Below are 13,242 nucleotides of genomic sequence, written 5' to 3'. Positions count from 1 at the left end.
AAAATACACACGGGCGGGCAAAAATGTTTGAGCAAAGAAACCAAATTTATTTTACATTGTCAGCCGACAATACTTGTAAACCAAAATTAATAGATGACAGAGCCGCAGGCTCAACACAATAATGAGAAACAAATGTGTTTATAGAAGACCAGGAAGCCGCTCTACAAATGATTTCAGGCGCGACATGCCTTGAAGCTGCCCACGAGGTCGAGATACTTCTGGTCGAATGAGCCGTCACTGCCTCTGGAGGAGCCAAGCCCTTTGCCTTGTATGCCCTCTGAATGGTCTGCACAATCCAAGAAGAGATTGATCTGACCGAAGCTCGCTTTCCTTTGTTTTTGCCATGAAGAAGAACGAAGAGGAATTCCGTTTGTCTGAATGGACTTGTGACCTCCAGATATTGCTTTAGAGTGTAGCCTACGTCAAGTGGATGAACATCCTGATCGTCCGATGATCTGAAAGTAGGAAGTACAATCTCTTGATTTTCATGAAAGACTGAGGTCACTTTAGGGTTTGACCCAAGCATGGGAATCGACACTACCCTATCTGGAAAAAAGGTTAGGAAAGGTTCTTCTGAGCCTAAATTTCTAATCTCTGATACTCTTTTAGCCGACGTCACGGCTACTAAGAAGGTGGTCTTGAGCGTGAGATCTCTCATGGAAAGAGGTTTGTCAGGATCTGATCCGAGATTGGAGAGAAAATCCAAGACAACAGGAAGGTCCCACTTGGGGAACCTAGGTCTTCTCTGAGGTTTAAGCCTGATAGCTCCTTTAAAAAATTGACGGACTAATGTATGATTAGCCCACGATACTCCTGTGAAGGCCGAGATGGCTGAAACTTGCACTCTTAGTGAGCTGACTGCTAAAGATAGGTCCAGCCCTGATTGGAGAAAACTTAGAATGTCTTCTACTGCTGGAGACTTACACGGATTTGACCGGGAAGACATGTGATCAGAGAATTTAGACCATATCCGTTCATATACTCTGTTCGTACTTCCCCTCCGGGCACTAAGAAGAGTTGGAATAGCTTCTTCCGGACAGCCTAGGGATTCAAGCCTTTCCCTCTCAAGAACCACACCCTGAGGTGTAGGCAAGATGGGCATGGGTGTAACCTCGAGCCTTGCGACAGTAGATCCGGCCTGAGAGGAAGGGGAACTGGGTCTTGATAACTCAGGAGTGATAACAGAGGAAACCAAGGCCTGTTGGGCCAGAAAGGAATCACTGCAATGATCTCCACCTTCTCTGTTCTGAGCCTCCGGAGGAATTGCAGAATCGCCGGTACCGGAGGGAAGGCATAAGCCTTCTGAAACTTCCAACGCTCTGAGAGAGCATCTATCCCGTAAGCCTGAGGGTCTCTGAACCTCGAATAATATCTGGGCATCTTGTGATTGCATGGAGAAGCAAATAGATCGACCTCTGGAAGTACTCCCAGGGTCAGAAGCCACTCGAACACCTCTCTGTGGAGAGACCACTCGTTGTTGTCCATTTGTACTCTCGAGAGGAAGTCTGCCTGTACATTCTGGACCCCCGGAATGTAAACTGCCGAGATGTTGGACAAATATTTCTGAGCCCAGCTCATTATTGGCTCTACTTCCTGTAGCAGCGACCAGCTGCGGGTTCCACCTTGCTTCTTTATGTAAGCCACCGCGGTTGTATTGTCCAACCTTAGCATCACAGATGAACCTTCTATTAGGTGACGAAATGACAGGAGTGCCTGAAAGGCGGCCTTCAGCTCCAGGATGTTGGAGACAATCCCCCGAGCGGAAAAACCCCATCGGCCTTGCGCCACTTCTGAAAGGCAGTGAGCGCCCCAACCTCGACTGCTGGCATCCGAGGTTAACGTGACCCATGAGATGGGCATGATTAAATGGTGATTGCGCAGATTCTTCCCTTGAAGCCACCAAAGAAGAGACGTCCTCATGGATGACGTAAGGTGTATGCGCTGGACTTGGCTGGAAGAATCCCATTGCTGAAGGAACCCTTTTTGGAAGGGTCGTGTATGCCATTGGGCCCACTTCACCATAGGAATGGTAGCTGTCATTGTGCCAATTACTTTCAGGCATTGGAGAGCTGAGAGGTGAGACGACGCTAGGGCTGCGTGTATTCTGTCCCGAATCACTCCAATCTTCTCCTCTGGAAGGGAGATGGTGCCTTCCAATGTGTTGAAGTGAGCCCCTAGAAACACCAGAGATTGTGTTGGCTCTAAATGGCTCTTCTCTAGATTCAGAAGCCACCCGAATTCCTGCAAGGTGGAGATGACTAAGCTCCTGTGCTCTAACAGTTGATCTTCGTTCTGAGCTAGGAGAAGTAGGTCGTCTAAATAGTGGTGGAGACGAACCCCTTTGATACGGAGTAGAGCCACAACTGACAACAGGACCTTTGAGAAGACCCGAGGTGACGTTGTTAGGCCGAAGGGTAGACATGTAAACTGCAGATGTTGATTGCCTACCGCAAAGCGGAGGTACTGCTGAAATTCTGTTGCAACTGGCACATGAAAGTATGCATCTTTCAGATCGATTGAAATCATCCAATCTCCCAGATGTATTGAGTGTTGGATCGTAATTAAAGATTCCATTTTGAATTTTTCTTTTCGGATAAAAGAATTGAGATGTGTCAAATCTATTACTGGCCTCCATGTACCGTTTTTCTTCTGTATCATGAACAGAGGAGAATACATGCCTTTGCCTTGTTCGTCTTCTGGAACAGGGACGGCTGCGCCTTGATCCAATAAACAGCTCACGTAGGTTAATAGGACCTGCTTTTTCTCTTCTGAACCTGGAAGAGCTGTGGGAACAAATCTGAGTCTTGGGGTATTGCTGAAAACCCACTTGTGACCGGGGGAGACCGTCTTGACGGTCCAGTAATCTCGAATTGAGGCCGCCCAGACATGCCCGAAGTGGCGAAGACGAGCCCCCACCTGGCATGCCTGAGCGGGCCCAATCTCAAAAGGACTTTGTGGCGTCCTGGTTACCAGAGGAACCCCCTTTTACGGGTTTCTTGAAAGAAGACTGCCTGGTTTTCCAGGATCTAGAGAACTCCCGACCAGGTCTGTAGCTGCGCGCATCCCTAGCGCGATCAGAGTTTTGTCTTCTAGGAAAATTGCGTTTCTGATTTTGTAGGCGTCTGTCTTGAGGGAGGAAACCAGACTTCCCACCTGTGGCCCGGGTTATGGCACTATCGAGTTTATTGCCGAACAGTGAAGAACCTTCAAACGGAATTCGGCACCAAGCTTGCTTGGAAGCTGGGTCTGCCAACCACGGACGGAGCCATAGGGCACGACGAGCTGAAACAGCTGCCAACATAACCCGGGACATCAGGCGGATGACATCAATAGATGCCTCCCCAAGAAAAGCTGATGCCAGCCTGATCTCTTGGATAGGAGAATCTTTAGCTGTTTCAGTAGAGATACCTCTTAAGAACTCATCCACATTATCAGACCAAGATTCCAAAGCTTTAGAAACTGCAGCTATTGCAAGTACTGGCTTACATGCCATTCCTGACGTCAGGTAGATCTTCTTTAAATCTGCATCAATTCGCCTTTCCAAAGGATCTTTAAAAGATACAGTGTCTTCCAAGGGAAGCGTTACATATCTTGCTAGTCTCATTAAAGCCGCATCCACTAATGGGGCTGATTCAAGGTGCTTTACTTCCTCTTCCTTGAAAGGATATAGTTTCGAGACCTTTGACTGCATGGAACTTTTCTTGTCCATTTTGCTCCATTCTTCAGAAATGACCTCACCTAGCTCAGAGAGAAAAGGAAAATATTGTCGCTCCTTATTGAGCTGCTTAAAAAACTTCCTCTGTTTTGGGGGGGAAGTAACTGGATCTTCCCACTTCAGGGCCTCCTTTACTGCCTTTACCAAAGAAGGAACTAAAGCGTACTCAAACCCCACACCAGGATCTTCCAGATCCGATTCGCTGTCTGAAACAGGAGCAGAAGGGTGACTTGGTTGGGAGGAATCCCATGTCTCATGCACAGAACCTTCGCCCACTGGAGGGCATAATGGGTCTGATGGGGAATCACGGGGCTGCTGGGCTTCTCTCTCCTGTAGAGATTCTTTCACAACCCGCCTAACCATAGATTCCAAACGCTGGTCTGCACCATCCCTCTCATCTGCGGCTTTAGAAAAGCAGTGATCACAGAGAGATTTGTCTGTTGGAACAGGCATCCTACATCCCCAGCATGATTTCCCTGAACTCTCTTTAGAGTGAGATGAAGGGGGGTGAGAAGGATTCTTATTGCGCTGTTCAGATCTGGAAGATTTATGATGGCTAGACCTGGAGGAAGATTGCCGGTGGTGTGATTTTGATGATCCACTTCCTTTATGAGAACTACGGTGTGGATCAGACCTAGTAGGGCTGTGAGGAAAGAAACACAGAGAAGATAGAAAAGAAAATCAGCTGGTGTCCTACTCTCAATCCTTGTACAGGCAGAAAGGCAAAACTGCAAACATACCTGCTACAAGCGGGCTGGCCACTAGGGGGCAGTGAGGAGTCCATAATGTCAATACAATAGGAAGCTGCAGAGACAGATTCACAGGATCAGCTGACTGACAACAGACCTCCAACCCCAGACAATAGAGATTGTCTTACCTTGAACCGCCAAGATAGTAGCCCCGGGAAGTCGCTGTATCCCCCACGATCATTCCCAGGGCTCTGAAAGCTTCTCACAGCTTTTAAAAGTGGCGCCCGTGACGTCATCGCCGACGTCAGACGCGAGACGCTCGCGCGCATGCGCGAACCAAGCCTCGACTTCGTATTGGGTCCGCGCATGCGCAGAACGCACGCCGGTACCCGGAAGTCACAGAGAGAGCGGCTGCTGGAACGCAGAGAGCGTCAGCGCCAATCTAGGACACCAGGAAGCAGGAAGAAAACACACAGAGGTATGATACACATAAACACTGCTGCCATATGTGAATGAAATAAAAAAAAACTTTACCACTCCACCTACGATCACCTGGGCCGAGGAACGCCTTCCATACACATACACACCGGACTTGGCAGCAGATAATGGTCGCCTGAAACATTAGGCAATAGACCGTGCGCACATAGACGAACCGATCCAATCTTCAGCGCTACTCTGCTTTACACTCCATACCCTGCTTAACAGTCAGGGCCTATCGGAGGAATCTTAGGCACTCGGCATCATCGATCGTAGGGAGGATTTATCTTCAGGTAGGAGAACCAACACCTGGTCCTACGGAGGAGGACAAAAAAGGAACATGGATAGCAGCCTAGAGCAAAGATTTATGGGAGAGGGGGTCCTATTGGGTAGTTATGGAGGCGGAGCCTACCCACACGTATGCTGCCATGGAGCCTGTCAGGAAAAAAAATTTACGCCCTTAGAAAGCCTGAAGGTGGTGCTTGGTTTTCGGGTTCCGTATGCAGCTAGGCTCCCAAAAAGTCTCACACGTGTGGTATCCCCATACTCAGGAGAAGCAACAGAATGTATTTTGGGGTGTAATTTCACATATTCCCATGGCATGTTTGAGCAATATATCATTTAGTGACAACTTTGTGCAAAAAAAAAAAAAAAAGTGTCTTTTTTCCTGCAACTTGTGTCACAATATAAAATATTTCGTGGACCCGACCTGCCTCTCAGCAAATAGCTTGGGGTGTCTACTTTCCAAAATGGGGTCATTGGGGGGGGGTTTGAACTGTCCTGGCATTTTATGCACAACATTTAGAAGCTTATGTCACACATCACCCACTCTTCTAACCACTTGAAGGCAAAGCCCTTTCTGACACTTTTTGTTTACATGAAAAAAATGTTTTTTTTTTGCAAGAAAATTACTCTGAACCCCCAAACATTATATATTTTTTTTCAAAGCAAATGCCCTACAGATTAAAATGGTGGGTGTTTCATTTTTTTTTATTTGCGCAGTGATTTTTCAAACGCATTTTTTTGGGAAAAAACACACTTTTTTAAATTTTAATGCACTAAAACACACTATATTGTCCAAATGTTTGTTGAAATAAAAAAAGATAATCTTAGGCCGAGTACATGGATACTAAACATGACATGCTTTAAAATTGCACACAAACGTGCAGTGGCGACAAGCTAAATACATTTTTAAAAGCCTTTACAGGTTACCACTTTAGATTTACAGAGGAGGTCTACTGCTAAAATGACTGCCCTCAATCTGACCTTCACGGTGATACCTCACATGCATGGTGCAATTGCTGTTTACATTTGATGCCAGACCAACGCTTGCGTTCGCCTTTGCGCAAGAGCAGGGGGGGACAGGGGTATTTTTTTTTTCTTTCTTTTTTTTTTCTTTTTTATCTTTTTTTTTTGTGTAATCATTTTTATTGTTATCTCAGGGAATGTAAATATCCCCTATGATAGCAATAGGTAGTGACAAGTACTTTAAAAAAAAAAAAATTGGGGTCTATTAGACCCTAGATCTCTCCTCTGCCCTCAAAGCATCTGACCACACCAAGATCGGTGTGATAAAATGCTTTCCCAATTTCCCAATGGCGCTGTTTACATCCGGCGAAATCTAAGTCATGAAATGCTCGTAGCTTTCCGGTTTCTTAGGCCATAGAGATGTTTGGAGCCATTCTGGTCTCTGATCAGCTCTATGGTCAGCTGGCTGAATCACCGGCTGCATTCTCAGGTTCCCTGTTGGGACAGGAGAGCCAGAGAAAAACATGGAAGACGGTGGGGGGGCATTCCCTCCCACTGCTTGTAAAAGCAGTCTGGAGGCTAATTAGCCGCTAGGATTGCTTTTACATGAAAGCCGACCGCTGGCTGAAAAGATTGATACCTAAACCTGCAGGCATCATTCTGGTATAACTACTCAAAGTCCAGCAACATACCAGTACGTTGCTGGTCCTTGTTGGGCATATATTGTAAACTTTTTTTTCATGCAGCCTGTGGGCTGCACGAAAAAAAGATATTGATCAGTGGGTATGCCCACCATTAGAATACCTCCCTTCATCCACCCACTTCTAATGATGGGCATACATGCACCGTTTATATATGCCGAAGCATGGGGGCATCCTCCCGCAAAAGGTAGGAGCAAATCGCTCCTCCACCCACTGCTGCCCACACGCTTCGGCATATATCCTGAAGTATGTAACTGTGGTGGTGAAATCACCTCCAACAGCGCTGGAGTCACGGCTTCATGTATCGTGGGAGCAAACGCTGTTGCTGTCAAGATAAATAAATCCGCGCTGCAACTGAATGGCGTACCTGCTAAGCAAATGATGGTTAACAATAAAACAAAGTAACATTACAGTATAACAGTAAGACTTACCATACCTGCAAAGCAAATACAAAAAAAAATAGTAAAAAATAAAACATTTAACGCAACCTGTGCCTAAAATATATATATGCCGAAGCATGGGGGCATCCTTCCGCAAAAGGTAGGAGCAAATCGCTCCTCCGCCCACTGCCCCCACACTTCGGCATATATGCTGAAGTATGTAACTGTGGTGGTAAAATCACCTCCGACAGCGCTGGAGTCACGGCTTTATGTATCGTGGGAGCAAACGCTGTTGCTGTCAAGATAAATAAATCCGCTCTGCAGCTGAATGGCGTACCTGAAAACAAAAAAATGGTTCACAATAAAACACAGTAAAGTATAAAAAAATTGCATACCTATAAAGCAAACATGATAAAAACATAATAACAATAGAACATTGCAGAATAGAATACAGTAAAAAAGAGCAGAACAATAGAGAGAGAATAGAGCGAGAACAATAAAACGACAACTATTTTTGGGGTTTTTTATTTTATATATTTTTTTTGTGTTTTTTTTTTTTTTTACTTTTTTTTTTTTTTTTTACACTTTTTTTTGTAACTTTAACTTTTGTAACTGGTACCAGGTTTGGGTCTCTCAAAATGCGATGGCATCTTGGGAGACCCTGTGAAAGTGTGTCCTAGTCTGTGCAGTGCTGTACCCTACGCTAATACTCAACTAGTGTATAGTAGCGTTCAAAACATTCACCAATGCAAAGACTAGGATTGTCAGGACAGGAGGGACAATAATATCGGGTGTCACGCCTATATCCGCGCTTGCTCTAGACACGCCATCTTTTTTGGGGGGCTCGTTGGGTAGGGGTACTCGGGAGGACATAAAGAAAATGCCTCTCATGCAGCCGGCTTACTGCATTTGGTTGGGGAAGGTGAGGTGGAGCACCGTCTGGAGACAGAAGGGCTCTGACGATCTCTTCCTGGAATTTAAGGAAGGATCCAGTCCATCCTGAAGCTCTGTATAGCACATAAGCGTTCAGCAAAGCCATTCGAAATAGACACTTTTTTGTACCACCGTCTGGCCTTACGGGCAACTAGGTACGGCGCCAACAACTGGTCGTTGAGGTCCACCCCTCCCATGTTAAGGTTATATTTGTGGACACAGAGGGGTTTCTCCACAACACCAGTCGCCGCAGGAATTTGAGCCGTCTTGTCTGCATGAAGGGAGGTAAGAACGAAAACATTCTTATTATCCCTCCACTTCATAGAGAGCAAATTATTACATTGCAAGCAGGCTCTCTCCCAGCCTAAGAGGGGAATCTACAAGCCGCTGGGGAAAGCCCCGGCGATTAGGTCGCACGGTGCCACATGCTCCAATCTGATAATCAAAAAGGTGACTAAAAGTGGCACGCTCGTGTAATAATTGTCCACGTACAAGTGGTACCCCTTTCCGAATAAGGGTGACACCAAGTCCCACACAATCTTGCCAGCGCTTCCTATGTAGTCAGGGCAGTTTGTCGGCTCTACGTGACTATCTTTTCCCTCGTAAACCATAAAACTACTAGTAGCCTGTGGCCCTGTCACAGAGCTTATACATCTTGACCCCGTATCTGGCACTCTTGCTGGGAAGGTACTGTTTGAACGACAAGCGGCCAGAAAACGTAATCAGGGACTCATCAACGCAGACAACTTGATGGGGAGTAAACAAGTCTGCAAAACGTTGGTTGAAGTGGTTTACGAGGGGCCGAATTTTGTAGAGCCGATCGTATTCAGGGTCTCCACGAGGACGACAGAGTTCATTGTCGTTGAAGTGCATGAACCGCAAAATCTGCTCGTATCGTGTCCTGGTCATGGAGGCAGAGAACAAGGGGATATGGTGAATTGGGTCAGTGGACCAATATGACCGCAACTCACTCTTTTTAGTTATGCCCATGTTGAGGGAAAGGCCCAGAAAGAGCTTAAATTCGGAAACCGTAATTGGTTTCCAATCTCTGGCAAGGGAGGACTGGGGAATAGTGGCGATGTGTTGACCAGCGTACAAATTGCTTTGGTCCACAATAGATCTATAGAGATCTTCAGTGAAAAACAGCGAATAAAAATCCAGTGACGTAAAATCAACTGTTTCCACCTCAATGCCGGGTTGGCCAGTGTATGGGGGAAGTACGGGTGCTGCAGAAGTGGTGGGTTCCCAATTCGGATTGGCAAATGCAGCAGGATGTGCACTATGGGCACGATGGGCCTGTGTTCGTCTTCTTGGTGGCAACGGGACACTACTTGTGCTTGCCACCTCACCAGCTTGAACTGCACTTATGGGACTCGCCACGTCACCACGTGATACTGCAGTGCTGGATGTACGACCAGGGTGTACTAGGCCGCTTGTGCTTGCCAGTTAACCAGAAGGAATAGCGGCGCTAGTACTGCTCTGCTCCATACGAGGGACCTGTGGTTCTTGCACATCAAGGACAGAAGAAGAAGTTCGGGGTCTGGTACGCCTGACCTTGGCAGGGACCACAACTCCGTCGTCAGAGTTAGAACAAGAGAATGTTGGTGGGCTCAAGACTTTATAGGCACAATAATGAAAATGATGTGTAATTAAAATTCTATTTTATTTCGAAATTATTTTAAAAAGGATAGAGGATAAAATCAGAAGACATACATAGTTTACAGATTATGCACTCCATACACAGCTGGATGGTTTAAGTAATAAAGATAAGCGAAATTTAGAACCAACAAGAGACATGCAACTTATTGATCCATATAATTACAGTACATTTCGTTGAATCAAACGCTATGTGGTGGTGGCAATCAGATTCTGTCTAGGCTCGACATGTTAGTCAGTCAGAGTTATCTGTCATGGAGCCGCTGTCCTCTACAGGATCGTATTCTGAGCCTGAATCTGACAGATGAGTGACTTCCTCTTCACTATCTGTCATGCTCAGAAACGAGTAGGCCTCTTCGATTTCGAGCCATTTTGGGCTCTAAATTTAGTGGTACACTAGTGAGACTCACAGGCAAAAAAAAAGCTCCTGACTGTTAGCGACTGTATCAAAACGCTACCAACAAAAACTGTTAGCGATCGCAGGGATCAGGCCTGACTCTGCGAACGCTGCAGTTATGTGTGTTTAGTGTTTTGTAAGTGACAGTGATCGATCGATACTGCACTTGGGTGGGCTGGGCTGAGGGGCAAAACGCAGGTGCTAGCAGGTATCTGGGCTGATCCCACTAACGCTGCGTTTTTGGGAACCCTAAACTGCTGGGGACGCTAGTATAGATCTGATCGTATCAGATTCTGATCCGTTCAGATACTATACCACTAAGGGAGGTGTATGCTGCGTGCGTGGGTGTTAGCGGTACTGGCGCTAACCTGACGCTGCCTGGGGCGACGCAGACCTTATTAGACCCTAAAACTTAACTTATATCACCGCCGGGCGATTAGGAGGTTAAACCTTTATAAGGTAATAAACGGCGGGTGCCCTGAAACTATAATAAACAAACTAACCAGCGTCACCCGTAACACTTATATGGTGATCACTGGTGAAAGGGTTAACTAGGGGGCAATCAGGGGGTTAAAACCTTTATTAGGTAGTATATGGGGGTCCCTGGCGCTATAAAACGCTGACGGCGAACCTATATACTTACTTCCCTAACTAGCGTCACCTGTGACACTAATATGCGACGGGGGGTGATCAAGGGGTTAAAACTTTATTAGGGGGGTTAGTGGGGTACCCTAGACCTAAAGGGGGGTACCCTAGACCTAAAGGGGGCTAACCCTAACTGCCCTACTACTTATAACTGTCACAAACTGACACCAATGCAAAAAAAAAAACTGCTATTGGTGTCACTGTGACAGGGGGTACAGGGGGGTCATCGGGGGTGAAAAGTGTGCCTGTGTGTTCTGTTAGTGTAGTATTGGTGCAAACTTATTTGATGTCTTCTCTCCTCGGCGCCGGATTGAAAAGACCGGTTGGAGGAGAGATGACATCACTTCCTCTGTCGCTGTTTACATTACAGCAGCAGAGGAAGATTTTCATTCGTGGGGAGCGATCGTGAGGGGGTGGCCACGAATGTGTGGCCTCTCCCTCAACCTGTATCGCTCCCCTAACGAAGCCGACCGCCTCGGGCATCGGGGGGGGCGCGATGCGGGAGGCAGATCATGTACCAGGTACGTGATTTTGCCTGCCCGTGCCATTCTGCCGCAGTATATCTGCGTTAGGCGGTCGGCAAGTGGTTAAAAACCAAGTGAAAATTTCAAACAACATTCTTTCATTCAGCGAATGTACAAAGATTTTTCATCTGAATATTTCGTCTAAAAATTGATCAGTCTGGCCAGCATAAGGCTCGGTACACACCTATGCAGTTTGCTTTTGATCTGTTTCTGCAGTGCTTTTTGCTGTGCGTTTTGACTTTTGCGCACGTGATTGTGCTGCGATTTGCGTTTTGCATTTATTTTTGGCCAATTTGTTGTTGGGAAGATTACAAAAACTGCTGCAATAATTACATGCTTTTCCATTGAAGTATATTGAACCAAAAAAAAGCACTGTTTTGCATTAAAAAAAAGTCCCTGACCCTTTCCAAATACGCAGCGGCTGAAAAAAGCATAGATGTGAACGTGTCCCATAGGAAACCATGTAAATGCACTGTAGTGCGTTTCTGCAAAAAGCACTAAACACATAGATGTGAACCAGGTCTAAGACGTGTAGTAACATAATGGGGTTAAAAAAACTAAAATTAGCCCTTTATAGTACAAAGAAAAACAGATAATCACTACTGTAAGGGGTTCTTTTTTTTACTGTAGAACTGTGAAAGTAATATTTACAGTAGCAATTCTTTTCTCTTTTTGTACTATAAAGGGCTTTTTTTTTTTTTTTTTTTAACCCCATTATGTTACTGGCCGATTAATCGATTATGAAAATAGTAATCGATTAATTTCATAATCGATTAGTTGTCGATTAATCGATTAGTTGTTTCAGCCCTAAACAGTTCCATTAAAAAGGGGTAGTCTGTATTGATTTTTACTGAAAACTACGGTCATTGTTTAGTGTTGCAACAAAAATAAAATCTGGCCTCCTCCACCGCCTATAGGCAGCCAATGCCTCTCCTTTTTCGATGGTAATGGTCTGGGAGCCTTCACCTGAGAGCTAGAGGCTGGGTCAGAATGAAGGGATTCCTTTTCGGTGGTTATTGTCTGGGAGCTTCCACCCGCGAGCTAGAGGGCACGTCAGGGTTAAGGGACTCCTTTTCGGTGGTAATTGTCTGGGAGCCTCCACCTGCGATCTAGAGGCCGCGTCGGGGTGAAGGGACTCCTTTTTGGTGGTTATTGTCTGGGAGCCTCCACCCGTGTCAGGGTGAAGGGACTTTTTGGTGGTAATTGTCTGGGAGCCTCCACCCGCGAGCTAGAGCCTGTGTCAGGGTGAAGGGACTCCTTTTCGGTGGTACTTGTCTGGGAGCCTCCACACGTGTCGGGGTGAAGGGACTCCTTTTCGGTGGTTATTGTCTGGGTTCCTCCACCCGCAAGCTAGAGCCTGCGCCAGTGTGAAGGGACTCCTTTTCGGTGGTAATTTTCTAGGAGCCTCCACCCGCGAGCTAGAGCCCGCGTCAGGGTGAAGGAACTCCTTTTCGGTGGTAATTGTCTGGGAGCCTCCACCCGACAACTAGAGGCCACGTCAGGGTGAAGGGACTCCTTTTTGGTGGTTATTGTCTGGGTGCCTCCACCTGCAAGCTAGAGCCTACATCAGGGTGAAGGGACTCCTTTTCGGTGGTAATTGTCTGGGAGCCTCCACCCGTATCAGGGTGAAGGGACTCCTTTTCGGTGGTAATTGTCTGGGAGCCTCCACCCGACAGCTAGAGGCCACGTCAGGGTGAAGGGATTCCTTTTCGGTGGTTATTGTCTGGGTGCCTCCACCTGCAAGCTAGAGCCCGCATCAGGGTGAAGGGACTCCTTTTTGGTGGTAATTGTCTTGGAGCCTCCACCCGTCTCAGGGTGAAGGGACTCCTTTTCGGTGGTAATTGTCTGGGAGCCTCCACCCGTGTCAGGGTGAAGGG

This window comes from Aquarana catesbeiana, linkage group LG11 (assembly GCF_042186555.1).
Source record: "Aquarana catesbeiana isolate 2022-GZ linkage group LG11, ASM4218655v1, whole genome shotgun sequence".
NCBI classification, from domain to species: domain Eukaryota; kingdom Metazoa; phylum Chordata; class Amphibia; order Anura; family Ranidae; genus Aquarana; species Aquarana catesbeiana.
The sequence above is the reverse complement of the archived record's forward strand: the minus strand, read 5'-3'. Positions refer to the sequence as shown.